Raw genomic sequence first — 22,602 nt, 5'->3', positions numbered from 1 at the left:
CAAGAGAGCAAGCGCGCGTTGAGAGAGAGAGAGAGAGAGAGAGAGAGAGAGAGAGAGAGAGAAATGAAATGAAATGTTATATTAACGTCTTCAAAAGGCCAAAGTGACCTATGAGACCAGAAAGTTACAATGCGGTGTATCCAATACAAAGTCAGATTAACAAAATAAATTAAACTAGGATAACAAAATATAAATACTGCGGGATCCTAAACTAAGCAGTACAATGTGAAGACAATATGGGAGGGGAGTAGAGATCCATCTTCATAGAGATCCATCTTCATCTGCACTCTGGACGACAAAAGAGTATGGCTCGAATCATTTGTTGTAGCCTCCTTCGAAATTGTGTAGCTCCTCTTCTCCATCGGGGTCATCTAGATCTCCCTAGCTCCAATGCTCGGTCTATGAGAATGCCAGTAGTGCGGGTAGACCTCTCCACTGTCGGCTGCTCCTCTGTCTGTTTTTCTGGGTGTACAATATCTAGTGTAAAGAAATCTATGATCTGTCTCTGGGGTTGTCTCTCTTCAGCTCTCCTCAGTAAAGTTTCTCTATGCCTGTGTAACTCAAGTAGATATAGCCCAAGACATCTCTGATCCTCATAACTCATGACCCTAGATAGAGGCCCAAAACCTTCTCTGAATAGACAATGAAAACGGCCTCGTATCTCATAGTACAATGTGCAATGACATATGTAATGTACTTCTGTCTCTGGCTCTAGATGGCATAAGCGGCATATCCTGCTATCTGCTGGTGTCCCTCTGAATCTGCCAGTCTCAATCTCTAGCTGATGTGAGGATGTGCGTATCTGGCCAATGGCACAACACAAACCATGAGAAAGATGCGTGTCCATATAGCTAGGTTGAATCACAAACCCATCCCCCGTGAGGTGGAGAAGATGCTCTCTATAGAAAGCCATCTTTGTGCCCAACTCCTGTAACGGCTCTATCCATGTCCTCCTCGTGTCCAGCTGGATCAGATCCTGACGAATAAGTCTATTAATCTCTACCCGTGTCAGAGACCTCAAGGGTGCCTGTAGAGAGTATTGAAAAGGAGGCAACCTGTCCATGGTGAAACCATGTGTCTTAAACCATGATGCCATCTGTGCAAACCAACATGATGTATCCCCATTAAGAGCTAATTATCTGGAGGACTCTAGAGCCACCCTGGCATATCTGTCTCTGGTAGTATCGCCCAGACTGTGTACAAAGGAGATTGATCTGGTAAGCGCCTCAATCTCCATAGGGGGGGCAGCTAATTCCGCTCGAATGATATCATGCGGTACGGAAGCCTTGGCTCTAATCAGTCGAGAGATCATAGATACCAGGGGCTTCTCCATACGCCTCCAGCCATCCTGTCCCCAGACCTGCACCCCATATAACATAGTAGAAGCAATCAAAGTATCAAAGAGCCATAACTTTGTCCTAGGTTCCTGGAACTAAACCTGCGAACACATCCTCTCCATTCCTCCCAGAGTCGCACCAGCTGTAGTAATTCTAGTCTTTGCTGCTCTTCTCAAAGAAAATCTCGGCCCAGTAAAGACTACCCCCAGGTAAGTGTATGCATCTGTATACTCCACAATCTCCTGACCATATTTGAAAGTAGGTACTGATCTCCTAATCCATTGCAGTGTGGTGTTAAACACCATAACCTTGGTTTGAGAGATGAAATGAAATGAAATGCTATATTAACGTCTTCAAAAGGCCAAAATGACCTATGAGACCATAGAGTTACAACATGGTGGAATCTAGTAGATGTTTGGATACAAAAGATAAACCCTACCTACTAGATGGTAAGTGGGGGGGGGGGGGGGGGGGGGGGGGGGGGGTTTCATACAATATCTGATACAAAGGCTGATATAGGGTTGAGACAGAAGTGATACAAGAGTGAGCATGATATACAATCCTCATCAGGATCACAGGAAGTCCATCATCGGTCGTTGGCGGACCTCATCAATCTCCTCCATGATCAGTAGTCTGACCGGGCGTTGTGCATATCGGGCCCGGGTGACCCGAATCCGCTGATGTAGTCTTCGCCGATGTTGTGTAGTCCTCCTCAGCCGTGGGCGCCTTGATCTCTGGAGCTCAGTCGCTCGATCGATCAATGTGTCTCTGGTGTGAGGAGAGTATGAGCTCTATTGTGGTCGTTGCACCTTCGGCTGCACAATATCCGCTCTACAGAAGAAGTTGTGATCCGTCTATGAGACTGGCTAGCCTCTCCTCTCAACAAGCTCTCTCTGTGTCTTCGTAGCTCGAGCAAGAACAATCCCAGACATCTATGGTCCTCATACCCCATGACACTGGAAAGTTGTCCAAAACCCTCTCTGAACAAGCAATGGAAGCGATGTCATGAGGACATGGCAACTGCTAACCTTAGTTATTGGATTCGTTCCGATGATTTTAAAGACCCTCTTTTTGAAGTTGCAAACGGCCGGACATTGTATAGCCAGTGTGAAACGGTAAGTTGGTCGGCACTGGAATCCTAGTAGTAAAAGGGTGTCTAGGCTCAGTTCAAAGTCATCTAGGTCCTCTCGCTGCACTTAATAAGTTGGTAGATATCAAGAAACTAACTCAAATGAGGCACAGTGCCAAGGTGGGGTCACCCAAAGAAAATCACCAGAGAACTGGGCTACATTGCATTTTTAGATGTGGTCCGGTGGTGAAAGATTGTCAGATGACCAGTGAGAGTCCAATGGAAGCATCTCCTAAAATTTAGGGAACTGCTATTTTTGGCTACGAAATCTTTTCGCGTCATTAGCTTCAGAATGACAAGGGGAACATTTTATTACTCTGCTGCAAAGTCAATTGATGCACTAGTTGAGATATCTTTAAGCTGGAAGTCCAATGCGGGAAAAAGTGCCATGTGACGGCTCCAGAGTGACTTGCCAAGCTTGCATGAAGAGGGGGGGGCGCCCATTTCAAGAGAGAGCTGATTTTTTATCATTAAGTGACTATAGAGTGTGTGTGAGTAGTTGGTGCATGTGATGAAGCTTCAATCGAAAGCTCGCCTTCTCCCTCGCTCTATGTAGCGCGATGATTCCGCTCTCGCGCACCTCTCTCCCCTTTTGAATACAGAAACGTGAGCCGCTCGAGGGCTATTCATCTGTATGTACAGCTGTGTGGATTCATGCGCGATTGCCGAGGCAAGAGCCTCTTGCACAGGTATTGGATTAGCTAGTTGTTAGTCCCCCGCAGGTACAGGTGAATTCGGAGAGATTTCACGCAAGAAATCTCGTCCGATTCCAAGGCAAGTAGCCCTACAAGTGCGGGAGCTCGAGGACTTGCTACAGATGCGACCGGCTCACGAAACGGAGCCCAAAACAGACAAATACAGCCTGTTGTGTATCTTTGCAGGTGTAGGGTTTCGGCCCTAAAGAGTCCCTAATACCCCTAGGAGGTCCGCGGATGCGAGGGGACCGCTGTGCAGGGCAGAAAACAGAGAATTCAGCGTGCTGCAGATTCTCGCCAGGTTTTGCAAAGTGTCCATATGCGTCGGGAAAGTCACCTATTGTGTGGGGATACTATTTTTGAAGCGTCCTAGTACAGTTATGTTGCCAAAATCGGGCTAGATCAGGTCATTTTCAGCCCAAATTATGCGGGGCAGCTCGTAGGAGATCACAGGTTTTATTCCCTCTTGAAATATAATAAAGAAATACTGAAAGGGGCGCCAGTCTTTGGGCCCAACAGGTGTCGGGCGTCTGCTTGGTAGCACTCTAGCTTCCAAACCGTGTATGTTGAAGTGTTAATTCCCGTCATAGGTTTTATTTGCAAGTTTCTCTGTGTCCTAAAGTCTAAAGTAAAGTTTCGGGTGAAAGCCAAAGTCTACCGCCCTACGGGCCGGTTTCAAGCGACCTCGTATCTCATAGTAAACTGGGCAATGGCATACATAGTACAACTCAATCTCAACCTCCCTATGACATAGGGGACATGTTCTGGCCTCTGCTGACACTCCGATGTATCTGCCAATCTCCACCCGAAGTTGGTGTGAAGATATGCGTATCTGACCAATAGCACACTGTATCCCGTGAGATAAGTGGGTGTCCATGTATCTCGGCCTCACCACAAAACCATCCTCAGTGAGCTGGAGAAGATGGAAATCCATCTTCGTGCCCAACTCCTGTGTCGGTTGAATCCAAGTCCTCCTGGTATCCAGTTGAGTCATGTCCTGGCGAATGAGCCTGGTTATCTCGGACTGTGTAAGAGTCAGAGAGGGGGCATCCAATGAGTACTAGAAGGGGGGTAGTCTGTCCATGTAGCTCAAATCATGATGTCATCTCTCCATACCAGCATGTCGTGTCTCCCTGCAAAGCTAACTATCGAGAGGACTCAAGTGCTAAGCGGGCATATCTATCTCTGGGAAGGTCCCACAAACGGTGTATAAAGGAGACTGATCTTTTGGGGGGGGGGGGGGGGGGGGGGGGGGGGGGGGGGGGCGCAGCTAGCTTTGCTCGAATAATGTCATGTGGTACTAAAGCCTTGGCTCTAGTAAGCTCTGTAATCATAGAGACCAGGGGCTTCTCCATACCTCCCCATCCATCAGTGCGACCTTTCCTCCCGTGGTGGTCCACGGAGGGCCCCCATATCTAAACTTTGTATAACAATGCAGAAGCCACTAGAGTGTCAAAAAGCCAGGGCTTCGTGCAAGGCTCCTAAAACTGGATCGATGAACACATCCTCTCCAATCCACTCAATGCTACATAGGCTTTGGTCAATCTAGTCTTTGCTGCTCTCCTCAATGAAAATATAGGCCCAGTAAAGATCACCCCTAGATAAGTGTAAGCATCTGTATACTCCATTGTCTCAAGACCGTATGTGAATGTCAATGTTGATCTCTTAATCCACTATGGGGTGGTGTTAAAACACCATAACCTTGGTTTTGCCAAGGTTGACAGACAAATCACTATCATGAGCAAACATATTGCATCCCCTCTAGAGAGTCAGAAATCAACACAATATCATCAGCATACCACACTAGTGGAATCCATGTCCATGCCAACTGGGCACCTCTATCACCATCTCTCTCAATGTATTCTGAGACCTCATCCACATACATACCAAATAGTGTAGGAGATAGTGGGCTTCCTTGTTTCACCCCAATAGTGGAGTGAACTTAAGTAGATAGCCCCTCTGACGTGCATACATGTCCCACTACTGACCTGTATAGTGTCATGATCCCCCAAATCAGCTCTATGGGCACTCCCATCTCCTACACCCTGCGCATCAATCTAGCTCTGGGTACTATGTCAAATGCTTTGCGGAAGTCCACAAAGCTACAATAAATCCGTCTCCCGTGTGCCTTGACCTCCTCAATGGTGGCTCTGAGTGTCAGAATGTGATCAAGAGTAGAAAAACCTCTCTTGAACCCTGCCTGCCCTGCAGCTCGTACACCCTCCCGCTCTGTCCATCTACTGAGCTGCTGCTCAAGAATAGATGCGTACAACCGTGCCAATGTGTGTCCAATCATGATAGTGCAATAGTCCCCATGCTCCATAGGGTCTCCTGACTTGAAGATAGGCACAATAGTGGATAAGCTCATGGCCCTCACACGTGGCACGGTTGAACTCTGCCGAATTTTTCCCAGGAAAGTAAACTACTGTGAATCGTAGCTATGGCTGGATCACAGGAGACTGCTCTTTACAATATCAAGAAGCTGGATGGAACCAATTTCCCATTGTGGAAGAAGCAGATTTGGCACGTGTTGGTACAAAAGAAGCAGATAAAACCTATAAAGCTCAAGGGGATAAAACCAGAAGATATGGACGAAGATGAATGGAGCGAAATGGATGAATTGGCACTTTCTACCATTATGCTGACTTTGGCAAAAAGCGTTTACTTCAATGTAGCAGACGAGATGTCGGCTTATCAAGCATGGTTAAAGCTGAGTGATCTTTATGAGAAACAGAGTGCAGCTTCACAGGTATACTCGCTTAAGAAGCTTGTTGACTTGAAGATGAAAGAAGGGACACCTATGTCCAATCATCTGAATGAATTCAACACCATCTACAGTTAGTTGTCAGTTCAAGGTGTCAAGTTTGATGAACCTGTTAGAGCTATGTTCCTGTTGATCACATTGCCGGAAAGTTGGGACACTTTTCGCACAGCTTTGAGTAATTCTGCACCTCCAGATGGTTTGAACATAGCAGGTGTAGAAGGAAGTCTGTTTACTGAAGAAACCAATAGAAAGACAATGGACAAAGGCAAAGGAACAGCCTTAGTTGTCAGGGGAAGGACCAAAGAAAAGTACAAAGGTGGAAAGAGGAATCAGTCTCGTAGCAAGTCTCGCAATGCTAAAGGCAAGAGTGACATAGAATGCTACCATTGTGGCAAGAAGGGTCACATGAAAAGAGACTGCAGAGAATGGAAAGCAGAAAAAGGCAAAGAGAAAGCTGAAGACCATGGTGAGAAGAACAAGTCCTCAGTGAAGATTCAAGAAATAAATGTGACAAACACTGTTGCAGAGGATGACAGTCTAGTGTCAGGAGACATCTACTTCTTGAAGAATACAATGGACTCAGCTCTTCTTACTGCATCTGATGGAAATGCACTGAGTGACTGGATTATAGACTCAGGGGCATCACTTCATGTGTCTCCAAACAAGGAGTGGTTTACCTCTTATGTGACCACTAAAGATCATGTTCGGCTAGGCAATGGGCAGACATGTGAGATCTTAGGTGTTGGAGATGTTCAATTGAAGTTTCAGAATGGCTCTTCTTTCACGCTGAAGAATGTGAGACATGTTCCCGCAATTACAAAGAGCTTGATCAGCACAGGTTTACTTGATGATGCTGGCTACGTCACCACTTTTGGACAGAACATGTGGAAGATATCCAAGGGTTCTATGACAGTAGCACATGGAGTAAAGTCTGGAGGACTTTACATGATTTATGTATCAAATGTCTCTAAAAATGTAATCAATGTAACCGAGCAGCCGAACGTTTCTTTGTGGCATAGCCGGTTAGGACATATGTCCAAGAAGGGAATGGAAATCTTGTCTCGTTCTGGTTATTTGCCTGGCTTTTCATTTAATGATTTTGAATTCTGTGAACATTGTCTGTATGGTAAGCAAACACAGCAGCCACATAAGCATAGAAGCAGTAGAAGAGATACACAGTTGGCACTTGTTCATAGTGATTTGTGTGGACCTATGCCTAACCTATCTCTAGGGGGAGCTTCTTACTTTATGACATTTATAGATGATTACTCGAGGAAAGTATGGGTTTACTTTCTCAAGCACAAGGATGAAGCGTTTAGTGTTTTCAAAACGTTTGTGACACTTGTGGAGAATCAGAGTGGCAAGAAGCTTAAATGCTTACGCACTGACAATGGTGGAGAGTATGTTTCAAAGGCCTTTCAGGACTTTTGTGAGTCAAAAGGTATAAAACGTGAACTTACTGCTCCTTACAATCCTCCTCAAAATGGTGTTGCTGAGAGGATGAATAGGACCATACAAGAGAAGGTCAGAAGTATGTTGTCTAATGCACAGCTGCCAAATGGGTTTTGGGCTGAAGCTGTATCAACAGCTGTTCATCTTGTAAATAGATCTCCTAGCAAGGTTTTGCAGAAGGATTCAGTGCCAGAGATGGTATGGTCAGGCAAAATGCCCTCATACAAGCATCTCAGAGTCTTTGGCTGTGAGGCATATACTCACGTTCCAAAGGAATTTAGGAACAAACTTGAGCCAAAGAGTAGAAAGTGCATCTTTCTAGGCTATGGTAATTCTGGTGAGATGGGGTACAGACTTTGGGATCCCGAATCCAGAAAGGTTGTCCGCAGCAATGATGTTCACTTTAATGAATCCAAATATCATTCTAAACCAGAGAGGGTTGAGGAGATTAGAAGAGTTGTCTTCCAAGAAGATGGACCTGCACGTGCAAGACAAAATGTCAGGGCTCAAGAGGAGCAAGGACAGGATAGATTGGAACCACAGGTTGTGGCTGAGCCTGAGCCACCTATTGTGCGTAGATCTGGACGTGTCACGCGACCTCCTGATAGGTTTGTTCCATCTATGAACTATGTCATGTTGACTGATTGCAATGAGCCTTCATGTTACAAGGAAGCAGTGCAAATGAAGGACTCCGGGAATGGGCAATTGGCCATGCAGTCAGAGATGACAGCTCTGCATAAAAACAAGACATGGAAGCTAGTTAAATTACCACAGGGCAAAAAGGCTCTACCTTGTAAATGGGTTTACAGGTATAAGATCACCGCTCATGATAGTCAGCCAAAGTACAAAGCAAGGCTTGTTGCCAAGGGCTTTAAGCAAGAACAAGGCATTGACTTTGATGAAGTCTTCTCTCCGGTGGTCAAGATGACTACATTGAGATGCTTTCTTGCATTGGTTGCCATATTAGATTTGGTGTTGCACCAAATGGATGTCAAGACAGCGTTCTTGCATGGTGATTTAGATGTGGAAATTTACATGCAGCAGCCAGAAGGGTTTGTTGAGAAAGGCAAGGAAGATTGGGTATGTCAGTTGTTAAAGAGTCTTTATGGCTTAAAACAATCACCGAGGGCATGGTACCATAAATTCCACAAGTTTATGCTTTCTCAAGGCTACAAACGTAGTGAGTTCGATCAATGTCTATATACAAAGACGGCTAAGGATGGTAGTTGGTTGATCCTTATTTTGTATGTGGATGACATGTTGATTGCTGGCAAGCACTTGGAAGAAATTTCAGCTTTGAAGTCAAAGATGGCAAAATCGTTTGACATGAAAGACATGGGTGAGGCAAGTCATATACTTGGTATGCGCATTGAGAGAGACAGATCAAAGAAGTTGATTTGGTGATCTCAAACAGAGTATATCGACAAGGTTTTGCAACGTTTCAATATGGAGAAGGGAAAGGCACTGAGTGTTCCATTGCCACCATATGTGAAACTTAGCAAACAAGATTGTCATGTGTCTGAGGAAGAACAGGCTGAAATGGATAAGATTCCATATGCGTCTGCAGTGGGTAGTTTGATGTATGCAATGATTGCTACTCGCCCAGACATTGCATTTGCAGTGGGAGTAGTAAGTCGATACATGTCAAACCCAGGCAAGAAACATTGGGAGACAGTGAAAGGAATATTGAGATACCTGAAAGCTACAAAGAGTATGCGTATATGCTATGGGAGTCAGGAGCTAAGTGTAAAGGGTTTTACAGACTCAGATTATGCAGGTGACTTAGACAACCGAAGGTCTACGTCAGGGTATGTCTTTACATTGGCTGGTGGAGCAGTATCATGGCGTTCTAGATTACAAGATTGTGTTACTCTGTCTACTATAGAGGCTGAATATGTTGCAGCATCAGAGGCATGCAAAGAATCAATTTGGCTTAATCGACTAGTAACAGACTTGAGAATCAAAGAAGAGATGCCTGTGTTATATTGTGATAGTCAAAGTGCTATACAATTGGCTCGCAATCCAGTTTATCACTCAAAGACAAAGCATGTGGATGTGAAGTATCATTTCATCAGGGAAATGCTCGAGGATAAGCAACTTCAGCTTGTCAAAGTTCACACCACAGAAAATCCTGCTGATCTACTTACAAAAGGACTTCCCTCAGAGAGCTTTGCGCATTTTCGCAAGCAGTTAGGTGTAGGGTAGTACATCACTCTACATCTCTTGTATATTAGCTTGTATAGTAGCTTCTCTCACACTTAAAGTACCACATTGGACTTTAAGTGGGAGGTTGTTGGGGTATAAAGCCCAATGTGGTCGCCCAGGTAAGTGGGCGGCCCACCAGGTATGTACACATATTCTTTTGTAAAAACCTAATAAGAACTCACTATGCTCTACACATTATAGTAGAGCAAGTTCACCATATCGTCGTGCTCTTCTTCTCACACTCTCTCTCGCGTCACACTTCCGCTCGTACTCCTTCAGTCTCTGTCCGTGTGAGAGAAAGGGAGGGTGCAACAGTAGTGGATTGGAGGCAGTCTATCCATGCTGAAGCTGTGTGGCTGAAACCATGATGTCATCTACCCATACCAACATGCTGTGTCCCCTTGTAGCGCTAGTTTTCAGGATGACTCAAGCGCTAGCCGAGCATATCTGTCTCTGGGAAGGTCCTGTAAATTATGCATGAAGGAGACTGATTTAGTAAGGGCCTCAACTACGAGAGGAGGGCAGCTAGCTCAACCCGAATAATCTCATGTGGCATTGAGGCCTTAGCCCAAATCATCCGAGAGATCATAGAGACTAAAGACCTCTCTATACATCTCCATCCATCAATGCTACCAGATCTGCCCTGGTGGTCCACTGAGGGCCCCAAATCTGAACCCCATAGAGCATAGCTGAAGCCACTAGAGTGTCAAAAAGCCACAGCTTCGTTCGAGGTTCTTGAAACTGAACCTACAAACACATCTTCTCGAAACCTCCCAAAGCTGCATAAGCTCTCATCAATCTAGTCTTTGCTGCTCTCCTCAATGAAAATGCCGGTCGACTGAAGACTACCCCAAGATAGATGTATGCACCTGTATAATCCACCGTCTCGTGGCCATATGTAAAAGAGGTGTTGACTTCTTGACCCACTGTGGTGTGGTGTTAATAACCTTGGTTTTCCCCAAGTTAACAGACTATCCACTATCGTCGGCAAATGTGTACAAAGCATCTAAATGACGCTACATCCCCCTTGGGAAGTCAGAAATCAGCACAATATCATCAGCATATAAAAATAGTGGGATCCATGTCCGTGCCAATTGTGCCCCTCTATCACCATCCCTCTCAATGTAGTCAGAAACCTCATCCACATACGTGCCAAATAGTGTAGGAGATAGCGGGCAGCCCTGTTTCACCCCAATAGTGGAGTGGACCAAATCAGAAATCCCCTTTGGAGTGCGTACATGCCCCACTACTGACTTATATAGAGCCTTGATCCCCCAAATCAACCCTTTTGGAACCCCTATCTCCTACAGTCTGCGCATCAATCTAGCTGCGAGCACTGTATCGAAGGCTTTGCGGAAGTCCACAAAGCAACAATAGAGCCATCTCCCACGTGATCTCCCCTGCTCAATAATGGCTCCGAGTGTCAGAATGATATGATCAAGAGTAGAGAAACCTCTCCTGAAACGATGCCAATGTGTGTCCAATCATGTTAGTGCGGTAGTTCCGAGGCTCCATAGGGTCCCTTGACTTGAAGATAGGTACAATTGTGGACAAACTCCAAGTATCAGGTAGGCCCTCGCACATGGCACGGTTGAACATCATTGCTAGAAGCTCTGCAAGCAAATCTTTGGCATGTATAAATTGCTTTGCTACCAGGCCATCGTTATCATATTCTCTCCTAGTCTTCATCCTGTCAATGGCTTTCTTTACCATCTCTGCGGTAATCAAGGGACCAAATTAGGGGCAAGTTGTTACGCAAATAAAATAAGGGCCCTTCTGTTACACTGATAGGGTAATGGCAATTTTGTGCAATTTAGAGAGAGAATGTTATATTATATTAACGTCTTCAAAAGGCCAAAAAGACCTATGAGACCAAAACGTTACATCCATGTGTGACTCTTGTACAATGTCACGGGAACATAAAGATAAAAACAAATGAGGGTACCTAGAGTGGGTTGGTATGTAAGCCTAACCTACATCCTCATCATCATCAACATCCTCATTACATAATACATCAGCTCAAAACATATTGGGAGGGTACAATCACATGAGGGCTAATGAGGTGTACAGTGGGGAAAGTAGACAATGGTGATCATCCCATGTCTTATGAGTACGACCTCAATGTCCTCCATGGTCAGCTGTGGGGGTGGGTGTGCTCGATGTCGCTCAATGACGCTCTGTAGCCTCTAATATAGACCTCGTCTACAGCGTGAAGATCCTCGCATCCTCGAGCGTCGTGAGCGGCCAAGCTGGAGGCTCAATCAAGAAGAATGCCCCAATGAGGGTGTAACTGGGTAACCTGTGGTTGGCCATTCCATGTAGTCCTTCTGTAAAAGTAGTGATATGGCTCTTTATGGATCCTCTATATGTAGGTCCTCTGCTCCTAAGGGTAGTCTCTTTGAGTCTATGGATCTCCAGCAAGAAGAGACCTAGGCACCTCTGATCATAGTAATCCATGATGCGGGATAAGGGGCCAAAGCCCTCTCTAAATAAGCAATGAAAACGCCCACGGATCTCATAGTATGTTGTGCATTGGCGGATATAGTGCTCCTCTGTCTCTGGCTCTCTTTGGCAAACTAGGCATAATCTCGTCTTTGTCAATATCTGGGTGAGCTCTGACAAGGGTCTTTGGGGATTGACCCCTGCTAGAAGACTATATAGCTCTTTTATATACACTCCATCTGTCTCTCTACAGAAGTGGTATCTCGGATGGCGATGTGCTGCATGATGAAAGCCACCGATGGTATATGTAAAATCTACTGCAAAAGATATTTGAGCATGATCTACAGCCACTCCAAGAGGTTTGGGTGATACTGATAAGTCTTGAATGCATGGTGTAAGTGATGTGGGAGCCAAAACATAATCCACAGTGCTAGCACCATGTCTATGAGGGAAGCAAGTGAAGTTTCCTGAACCGGAGTATCTATCAAGGCCATTCAAAATAGTCAATCCATGTGTTGTGCCCATCTCGATCAGATATCTACCCTTCTCTATAAAATCCTGAGCCTTCTATGAGGTCCTGGAGAGCCCCATCAAGGCTATCCGAGACTCTCTCTCTGATAGATGACCCCTAGGAGAAGATCTCTTTGAAGTTGTGCTCTCGTCTCTCTACACTCCGCGTCATACCAACTTTTCTGAGGCATGGTCCCAAAACAGCGTCTCTGATTAGGCCGAGTGTGTGGGTATGCCTCTGCTGTTGCATCATGCATTTTCTCAGTTAGTAAAGTGGTGATCTCTTCCACTAAGAGCCCTGGCCTGGCTGTTGTACATAGACGACTATAGATCTCCTCTGTATAAACACAATCAGTCTCTGGTGTAAATGTGTAGCGGGTTGTGTGTCCTCCCTCCTGACACCTAGGTTGTATTATACTGAAAGGAGACGGAAAATGTCAAGAGAGCATGATCCACTGCCACACCCACTGGTCTTGGTCCTACTGTGAAATCGTGAATGCAAGGAATGAAGCTCAGATGTGCCATGACATAGTCCATTTTGCTTGCCCCATGCCTGTGTGGAAAGCATGTGAAACCGGCCACTCTAGGAAAACATTGTAGGCCATTAAGTATCGCCAAACCATGTGTAGTCGCCATCTCCGTGAGATGTCTCCCATACTGTCTGTTCTCTATCTTGTGAATGTCTATCAAGCCCCAAATCTCCGTGAGATGCACAAGGTCACATATGCTCAAAATAGAAATAGAGGGCTGGCTGAAAATTGATGCTTCTAAACGGATATGCACATCATGTACAATGCAAGCTCCCGAAGATGAAGCACATGTGACATTGGAATGCCCAGAATACGCTCACATCCGGGCTAATTTTCAACCACTTCTAAGCGGTTGCTCTACCTTTGCGGACCTATTATCCAAGACAGACCCCTCCCCTACAGCTCTCGGAACATACCTCACCCGCATACTTGAGCATCAAAAGACACTCATAGGAACACAAAAAGAGAATAACACACACCACACCATACACCCTCGTGAGGGGAGACTATGTATCACTTTGAGGTCCCATGGGTCACTTCTGGCCCCCCGCGGACGTTAATACCAAATCAAATCAAATCAAATCTCTCAGTCCCCCTTTTCTATCTCGGATGATGACACATGGGAGTTCTTTAGAGATGGTGACATTATCATTCTAGGGGACTTCAATGTTAGGACTGCCCATCATCAGACAGTGTTTTATGATACCTTAGAGGAGATGCTGAGAGAGTTGGATGTTGTGGAGACAGGCCTATCTAGACTATCGCAGGATGGGGAATATACTGAGTATGGAGGGCACTTGATAGACATGGGGACTGCACATGGATTGGCCATCTTGAATGGCGTACAGAGATTTCCCGCTGCGTGAGGTTTCACATGCTTTCCACACAGACATGGAGCTAGCACAGTGGATTATGTCATGGCACAGCTAAACCTCATCTCTAGTATCCAGGATCTCACTATTGGGCCCAAACCTGTTGGGGTGGCAGTCGATCATGCTCTTGTGTCGTTGACCATCTCTTTCCAGTTCAGTGTAGCACACAGACCACGGGCAGCTGCCCCTACTCGCTACACCTTCATGCGGGAGACGGACTCTGTATACATAGATGGGATATACAGACGCTTGTGCACTGAGGAACCAGGACGACCTCTGGAGGAGCTTACTACTATACTGACACAGACATTACATGATGCAGCAGCAGAGGCATACCCACACACTTAGCCTGAGCAGAGACACTGTTGTGGGAGCATGCCCCAGAACAGCTGGTATGATGCGGAATGCCGCGAGACTAGAGCTAGACTTCAGAGGGAGGTGCTTTTGGGAGACACCACTCACAGGCAGTCACAGATTGACTTCCGACGCCTAGTGCGACGGAAGAAAAGGGCATTTTTGGCTAAACTAGAGTAGGATCTTTACCAGCTATTCTTGAGTCAGGACTCATGTGAGGCGTGGCGGCTCTTTCATGAGCAGTCCCCCCCCCCCCCCCCCCCCCTTCCATTACCTCTACAAAGACTTGGGGCCAGTACGCATCATCTCTGTACACGGTTTCTGGACAACCGCCCCTCCCCGACCCCCCCCCCCCCCATCCATGCCCACACACATGTTCTTTTTTCACCGCTGATATGGTGAGGAAGGCCATTGACAGGATGAGGACTGGGAGAGCATATGATCATGATGGCTTAGTGGCTGAGCATTTCATGCATGCCAGAGATCTACTAGCAGAGCTTCTAGCAGTTATGTTTAACCGTGCCATGTGTGAGGGCTTACCTGATACTTGGAGCCTTTCTATGATTGTACCCATCTTCAAGTCAGGAGACCCTATGGAGCCTGTGAATTATCGCACTATCATGATTGGACACACATGGCATGGTTGTACGCATACATTCTTGAGCAGCACAGCTGAGTAGATGGGCAGAGAGGGAAGGGATACGTGCAGTTGGGCAGGCAGGTTTCAGGAGAGGCTTTTCTACTCTTGACCATATCTTGACACTCAGAGCCATCATTGAGGAGGGCAGATCACATGGGAGACAGATCTATTGTAGCTTTGTGGACTTCCGCAAAGCATTTGACACAGTACCCAGAGCTAGATTGATGCGCAGATTATAGGAGATGGGAGTACCCACAGAGCTCATTTGGGGGATCATGGCATTGTACAGGTCAGTAGTGGGGCATGTACGCACCTCAGAGGGTTTGTCCGCACTGGTTCACTCCACTATTGGTGTGAAGCAGGGCTGCCCGCTCTCTCCTACTCTATTTGGTATGTATGTGGATGAGGTTGTTGACTACATTGAGAGAGATGGTGATAGAGGTGCACAGTTGGCAGGGACCTGGATTCCACTATTGCTCTATGCTGATGATATTGTGTTGATCTCCGACTCTCTAGAGGGGATGCAACGTCACTTGGATGCTCTGCATAGATTTGCCCAGGAAAGTGGTTTGTCTGTCAACCTTGGTAAAACCAAGGTCATGGTATTTAATACATAGTTACCCGGAACGCGGAACGGGAACGGCGACGGGATCCCCGCGGAACGGGGGAACGGCTAGGGGTTTGGAACGGGAACGGCGCGGAACGGGAGGTATAAGAAACACCCAAATAGTGCATTTTTTAGCTCCTTGTGTTTAAATACAAGGAGTATTAGAGTGCTTTGACTCTAATACTCACAAAAAACTCGTTTTGAAGACCATTCAACCTTGCTATGACTAGATGATGAATGAGAGAGAGAGAGAGAGAGAGAGAGAGAGAGAGAGAGAGAGAGAGTGAGAGGGAGAGGGAGAGATTTGAGAGAGTGGGAGGGAGAGGAAGAGAGCTTGAAGGCTTGAAGCCTTGAGCCTTGAGAGAGTGAATCTTGAGAGGGAGAGATCTTGAGAGTGTGAGAGGGAGAGAGCTTGAGCCTTGAGGATTAGCTTGTGGAGAGAAAGGGGGAGAGGGGTGCATTTTATGAGTCCTTGAGGCCTTGCACACTTCAAAAAGAAGCCCAAACATTTACTTCAACTCACATATGGCCAAGAGACGGTGGAGTATACAGATGCTTACACTTACCTTGGAGTGGTTTTTAGTGGACCAGCATTTTCATTGAGGAGAGCAGCAGAGACTAGATTGACCAAAGCCCATGCAGCATTGGGCAGATTGGAGAGTATGTGTTCACAGGTTCAGTTTCAGGAGCCTCGGACGAAGCTCTAGCTATTTGACACTTTAGTGGCGTTTGCATTGCTCTATGGAGTTGAGATATGGGGACCTTCATTGGATCATCACGGGAGGACAGGTCGCACTGATGGGTGGGGGACATGGAGAAGCCTTTGGTCTCTATGATCTCGCGGCTCATTAGAGCCAAGGCTTCAGTACCACGTGCCATTATCCGAGCAGAGCTAGCTGCTCCCCCACTAGTAGTCGAGGTGCTTACCAGATCTGTCTCCTTCATACACCGCATGGGGGAACTTCTTAGAGACAGATATGCCCGCCTTGCACTTGAGTCCTCTCGACAGTTAGCCATGCAGGGAGATATAGCATGCTGGTATGGTGAAATGACATCATGGTTTCAAGCGCATGGGTTCAGCATAGACAAACTGCCCCCCTTCCAGTACTAATTAGAGGCACCCTCTCCGACTCTTACACAGTCCAAGATCACGAGGCTCATTCGACAGGACTTGGCTCAGCTAGACATCAGGAGGACATGGATACAGCCAGCACAGGAGCTGGGCACGAAGATGGCTTTCTACAGAGAGTATCTTCTCCAGCTTACAGAGGAAGGTTTTGTGACAAGGCCTAGATACATGGACACTCACTTGTCTCATGGGATACGATGTGCTATTGGCCAGGTACGCACGTCTTCACACCAGCTGCGGATCGAGACTGGGAGATACAGTGGAGTACCAGCAGAGGCCAGGACATGCCCCCTATGTGGCATGGATCCAGAGACAGAGTTGCACTACACATGCCACTGCCCCGTCTACTACGAGATACGAGGCCGCTTCCACTCCTTGTTTAGAGAGGGCTTTGGACCACTCTCCAGAGTCATGCAGTACGAGGATCAGAGATGCTTGGGTTTGTTTCTACTCGAGCTGCGCCGACACAGAGAGAGCCTGATGAGAGGAGAGGCTAGCCAATTTCAGAGACACATCACAGACTTCTTTAGAGCAGACACTGGACACCCGGAGGAGCTACTACCACAGCAGAGCTCGTCGCCTTACACCAGAGGCACACTGATCGACCGGGGGACCGAGCTGGGGAGATCCAGACGCCCACGACTGCGGATCAGAGGATTCGGATCACTTTGGCCCGACATGCACGACGCCCGGTCAGACTACTGACCATGGAGGAGATTGATGAGATCCTCCAGTGAACGATGCTGGATCTCTTGTGATTTAGCTACCCCAGCTAGCTGCTCTGCCCCGTTCACACCTATCAGTCCAGGATTCCATAGTATATTTGTTTTGTCATTTTGTTACTCTGACTTTGTATCAGATCCACCACATTGTAACTTTTTGGTCTCATAGGTCACTTTGGCCTTCTGAAGACGTTAATATAACATTTCATTTCATCTCTCTCTCTCTCTCTCTCTCTCTCTCTCTCTCTCTCTCTCTCTCTCTCTCTCTCTCTCTCTCTCTCTCTCTCTCTAGGTGCTCATGGGTACTACTACATAGACAGTCACGAATTATCTTTCGCCGCCTAGTGTGACGAAAGAAGAGGGCTTACCTATCTCAGTTAGAGCGTGATCTGTATCACCTGTTTATGAGTCAGGACTCTAGTGAAGCATGGAGGCTTTTCCGTGAGCACTCTCCAGTGCCAGCCATCACTTCCACAGAGACATGGGGGGAATATGCTACATCTCTCTATACAACATCCAGGCAGCCACCTTTGCCTGACCCTCCAGAGGCATGCCTAGAGACGTGTACTTTCTTTACTGCTGAGAGGGCAAGGAAAGCCATTGATAGGATGAAGATAGGAAGAGCACAGGATCATGATGGTCTAGTAGCAGAGCACTTCATCCATGCCAGAGATATGCTTGCAGAGGCTCTTGCTATGATGTTTAATAGAGTCATGCATAGTTTTTTCATGCGGCAACCATGCGTCTCACTCGAGCGGGTATGGAAGCCCGATATAAGCCCGATTCAGACCCCCCGAAGATTCCATACGTGGAATACCATACGACACTAAAATATTAGTGTATATATATATATCTCATAACAAATAGCAATTAAAATTAAAACACTAGACTCTAGAGAGTAGCCCAAAGCCACATAATGCATTAAAACATCATAGAAACTTGAAAATGTAGAATCTAGCTAAATCAAGGAGTCGGGAGCCGAGAAACAGATCAAGATCTCTGATCAATAGATATATCAAATGATCAATGAATCATGATCATACTAGATGGCAAAATATGGAGCCTCCAAAACCAACAAGACTGTGTACTGAGTACTCCAAAATTCAAATGACAAAACATAAATAGAGCCTAGAGGGTGGAGTCCAGCCGCTCGATGCTAAATAGTGAATCCAAAACATAAGTAGACTGTAGAGCTAAGAGGAGTCAGGACCGAGGCTAGAGCAAAATGCAATGAGCTCTAACTCTCATCAAAGGCCACCTCCTCATCATCATCCTCATCATCACCCTCATCATCCTCATCCTCATCCTCATCCCAAGCCTCATCCTCAGCAATGGAGCATGAAGTCCCAATATCACTGGGCATGCTAATTGGAAGAGACTCCATAACATCAGCAGTGCTCTTTGCAATAGCCTCTTGAATCTCCTGCAACTCAAGCAAGCGCTCCTCATCCTTCTCTTTGTTAAGCATCTCCAATGTCACCTCCATTCTCTCATAGCCGCGCTCTTTGATCTTGCATAAGAGCCTCAAGTTGGTGTGTATGTAGACAAGCTTCTCGGTATGAGCAGGAAGTAACCTATTTCTTCTCTTGGTGTGAATGAGAGAGAAGGTGCTCCAATTTCTCTCACATGGAGAGGCACATGTCCCTTGAGAAAGCACCTTAAGTGCAGAGTCTGTAATGTGGGCATGCAAGCCCCAAAAGTCTCCCACCATTTTACACCCTCTTGCATTCTCTTTGGATCCTTTGCAATAGGATGAGCAAATGACTTTCTTTCAGTGAGGAAAGTGTCCAACTCATCAATGAGGGTACCCTACATGGTGAAATCACCCTTGGTATACCTGTCCAAAAATGTCATCCACCCGTCATGAACCTCACTATCATTGAATTGCCCTCTTCCTCGCCATATAGGATGCAACAAGTATCCCACAGCATGCAATGGTGTGTGCATCATATTCCATCTATCAACGCATAGGTCCTTGATCTCTTGCATCCTTGCCGCATCAATACCTTGCATGTTTTGAATTTTCTCAACCATGCGATCCGTAAGCTCATACGCAAGCCCCATGGTGGCTCCTTCCCTATCAGCCAAACGAAGTATCTTCAAGTTGGGAGCACAAATCTTCAAAATCAACTTGGCCTCTTGCCAAAAGGATGCATTAAACACAATGTCCGAGACCACTATGGCCTTTGCAGTCCTGGATGCCTTCATTTTCACAAATTTTGCATCAATCATAAGCCTACGCACACCTTGCATACATCTATCATCCACAAGACTAGCCAACATGATGAAGTAGTAGGGAAATCGAGTGGCCGATGGCTTCAACAATTCCTTCTTGCTAAGCATTCGAAACAATGCCAAGACAGTGGACTTCCTTGTGACAAATGTGACAACCTTTGTTGCATCTTCAAGAATTTTTGCAATCCAAGGGAGCTTCCCAATATCCTCAAACAAGAGGTCCAAGCAATGGCATGCACACCTCGTGAAAAAAATGTGTTTCCATTTCTCTTCCACCATTTGCCCGGCCCCAACACAATTAGTTGCATTATCCATGCATACCTGCACAACATTGGAGGGTCCTACCCCAATAATCACATCCTTAAGCTGCTTGAAAATAAATTCTGATGTCTTTGTCTCCCCAGATGTGTCCACAGATTTCAAAAACACAGAACCATGTATAGAGCATGCAAGAAAGTTAATGATAGACCTGCGTCTAGTGTCAGACCATCCATCACATACAATTGTGCATCCATGTTTTTTCCATTTCTCACGCACACCCATGATCTCATGACCAATGCATTTGACCTCATCATTTAACTCTGTGGTGCGCAAAGCATTGTATGTGGGAGGCACATACGATGGACCAACTTGTCCAATTGCCTTGACCATTTCCAAAAAGAAAGGACTCCGCACTTTCCATTCAGGAATGTCCTCTACATAAAAAAACCTGCGCAAGGCTTGATCTGCTTGCTTGCGTGCTTGCAAGCTAAATGCACTTGCCAAGGGCCCTTGTGCAACCTTCCTCTTCTTGCTCGAGGACCCCACATTTGATTTGGAAGCAGAAGTCCCAGTGGCACTTACATGAGCACTCCCTGATGCATGTGTACTCATTGAGCTTGAGGCAGAGGCATTAGCTCCCAAATCATCCACCAAGGTATCTACAAATGCATTTGGGTCCTTCCCATCATTCTGTACATCTACATGCAATCTTGTGACCACCTCTTTGACGTCCTCCGGCACCAGTCCACATGGGCCTACACCATAGCCAGAGAGGGACAATAAATGTGCACGAATACGGGAGGGACCGCCGTCCCAAGTATGCCCACAATACTTGCATTTACATGTAAATTTCCCTTTCTTTTGAGGCTTCAATTGTTCTACATAATGCCATTTGGGACGCTTTACTCGGCCCATATGGATTCTGCAAACATGCAAGGTGCACACTGCAAAGTTGCAAACCTTGACAAAGTGGAGGCCTCATGAGTAACGAACGGCGTAGGTGAAGAATCAACCGCGCGCGGGAGAGTGTGTGGGCACTGGGTAGGGCTCGCGGTCTCGAGTCCTCTCGGCTCTCAAGCTTTGATGGGGGCTCTCTGTGCAAAAACGGGATGGCTGCAAGTTTTTAACAATTCGCGCAGAGGCGTTTTGGGCCACATTTGACAAATCGGGGGCTTTTTTGCCAGCGCGTCAAAAATGCCCTGCTCGCGTCCGAAAAGCTGAACCATGCGGCAACCATGCGCGCACGCGTGAGGAAGCCCGATTGGGCAATCGGACGCGCCTGGAAAAAACTATGGCCTCTTGTGCTGCTCCATGTAGTATCTCTGTTAGCTGAGAAGTAATCTCCTCTACAGTATATACTGGCTCGGCTGCCCACATCCTATTATAGATCTATTCCACATAGACTGAATCAGTCTCTGGTGTGAAATTATATCTTGTGTGTGTCTTCTTCCTTTGTACTTGAGAGGCATTGTATTGGAAGGAGATTGATAAGGTCAAGAGAGCATGATCCACTGCAATCCCAACCAATCTGGGTCCCACCTTAAAGTCCTCGATACTAGAAATAAAGCTTGGTGCAGTCATGACATAATCCATTGTACTGGCCCCATGCCTGTGCGGGAAGCATGTGAATCCCCCAGATAAAGGGAAATTCTCTAGACCATTAAGTATGGCCAAACCATGTGTAGTTGCCATCTCCATGAGATGTCTCCCTTATTTAGTGTGTTCTTTATCCTGTGAGTTTCTAGTAAGCCCCTTCTTTGATAAATCCACTTCTCTGAGCATTTCCTCAGAAGTATCATAGAATACTGCTTGAGAGTTGGCCGTTCTGGCATTAAAGTCTCCTAAGAGAATGATGTCTCCATCTCTAGAGACCTCCCATATGTCATTATTCAATATGGAGAAAGGGAACTGTCCTTTAGGTGAGGAGTAGACTGATGTACTTGGAGGGAAGTAGCATATGCGATATATAGAAATCTACCTGTCTCGGCTCTCATTCTCACCCACATATACCTTGCTTGTTCACGTCTTCAAAAGGCCAAAGTGACCTATGAGACCAGAAAGTTACAATGTGGTGGATTTGATATAAAGTCAAAGTAACAAGATGACAAAATGACAAAATAAAATACTATGGAATCCTAAACTGCTAGGTGTGGACTAAGCAGCTAAACAGCTAGCTGGGATAGGAGAGAGAGAAATGAAATGAAATGTTATATTAACGTCTTCAAAAGGCCAAAATGACCTATGAGACCAATCAGTTACAAAATAGTGAATCTAATACCATGTCTGGGTACAAAAGAACTAGAAAAGAACTAGAAGTGGAACAAAATACTACTACTACTACTACAATCTAAAACTACGTGGGTGTAGCAGCTGATACAATAGGTACCCGGTAAACTGGATGTAACAGTGTGTGAAACAAAGATGGAAGAAATGGTGAGGATCCATCCTCATCTGCACTCTGGATGTCGAGAGAGTATGGCTCGAATCTTCTGTTGTAGTCTCCGTCGATGCTGTGTAGCTCCTCTCCTCAGTCGCGGTCGTCTGTATCTCTGTAGCTCCAATGCTCGGTCGATGAGAGTGCCAGTAGTGGTCGAATGAGTGTGGGACGAGCTCTGCAGTGGTGGCTGCTCCTCTGGCTGTCCCATATCTAGTGAAAAGAAATCTGTAATGTGTCTCTGGGACTGCCTCTCTCTAGCTCTCCCCAGTAAAGTGTCTCTA

The 22,602-nt window shown here is 46.2% G+C and overlaps 1 protein-coding gene and 1 pseudogene across 1 annotated transcript in view; one reads left to right on the top strand and one right to left on the bottom strand.

The window, feature by feature from the left end:
- The window catches only part of LOC147451194 (uncharacterized), a 168,219-nt gene that overhangs the window by 104,512 nt on the left and 41,105 nt on the right, over nt 1-22,602 (top strand). The gene's annotated exons all lie outside the window — the stretch shown is intronic.
- Nucleotides 18,626-20,799, bottom strand: LOC147451195 (uncharacterized; annotated as a pseudogene).

The sequence above is a fragment of the Adiantum capillus-veneris genome, chromosome 9 (genome assembly GCF_014529385.1).
Source record: "Adiantum capillus-veneris isolate H3 chromosome 9, ASM1452938v2, whole genome shotgun sequence".
Taxonomy (NCBI): Eukaryota; Viridiplantae; Streptophyta; class Polypodiopsida; order Polypodiales; family Pteridaceae; genus Adiantum; species Adiantum capillus-veneris.
Note: the sequence above shows the minus strand (reverse complement) of the source record. Positions and strands in the feature narration are given on the sequence as shown.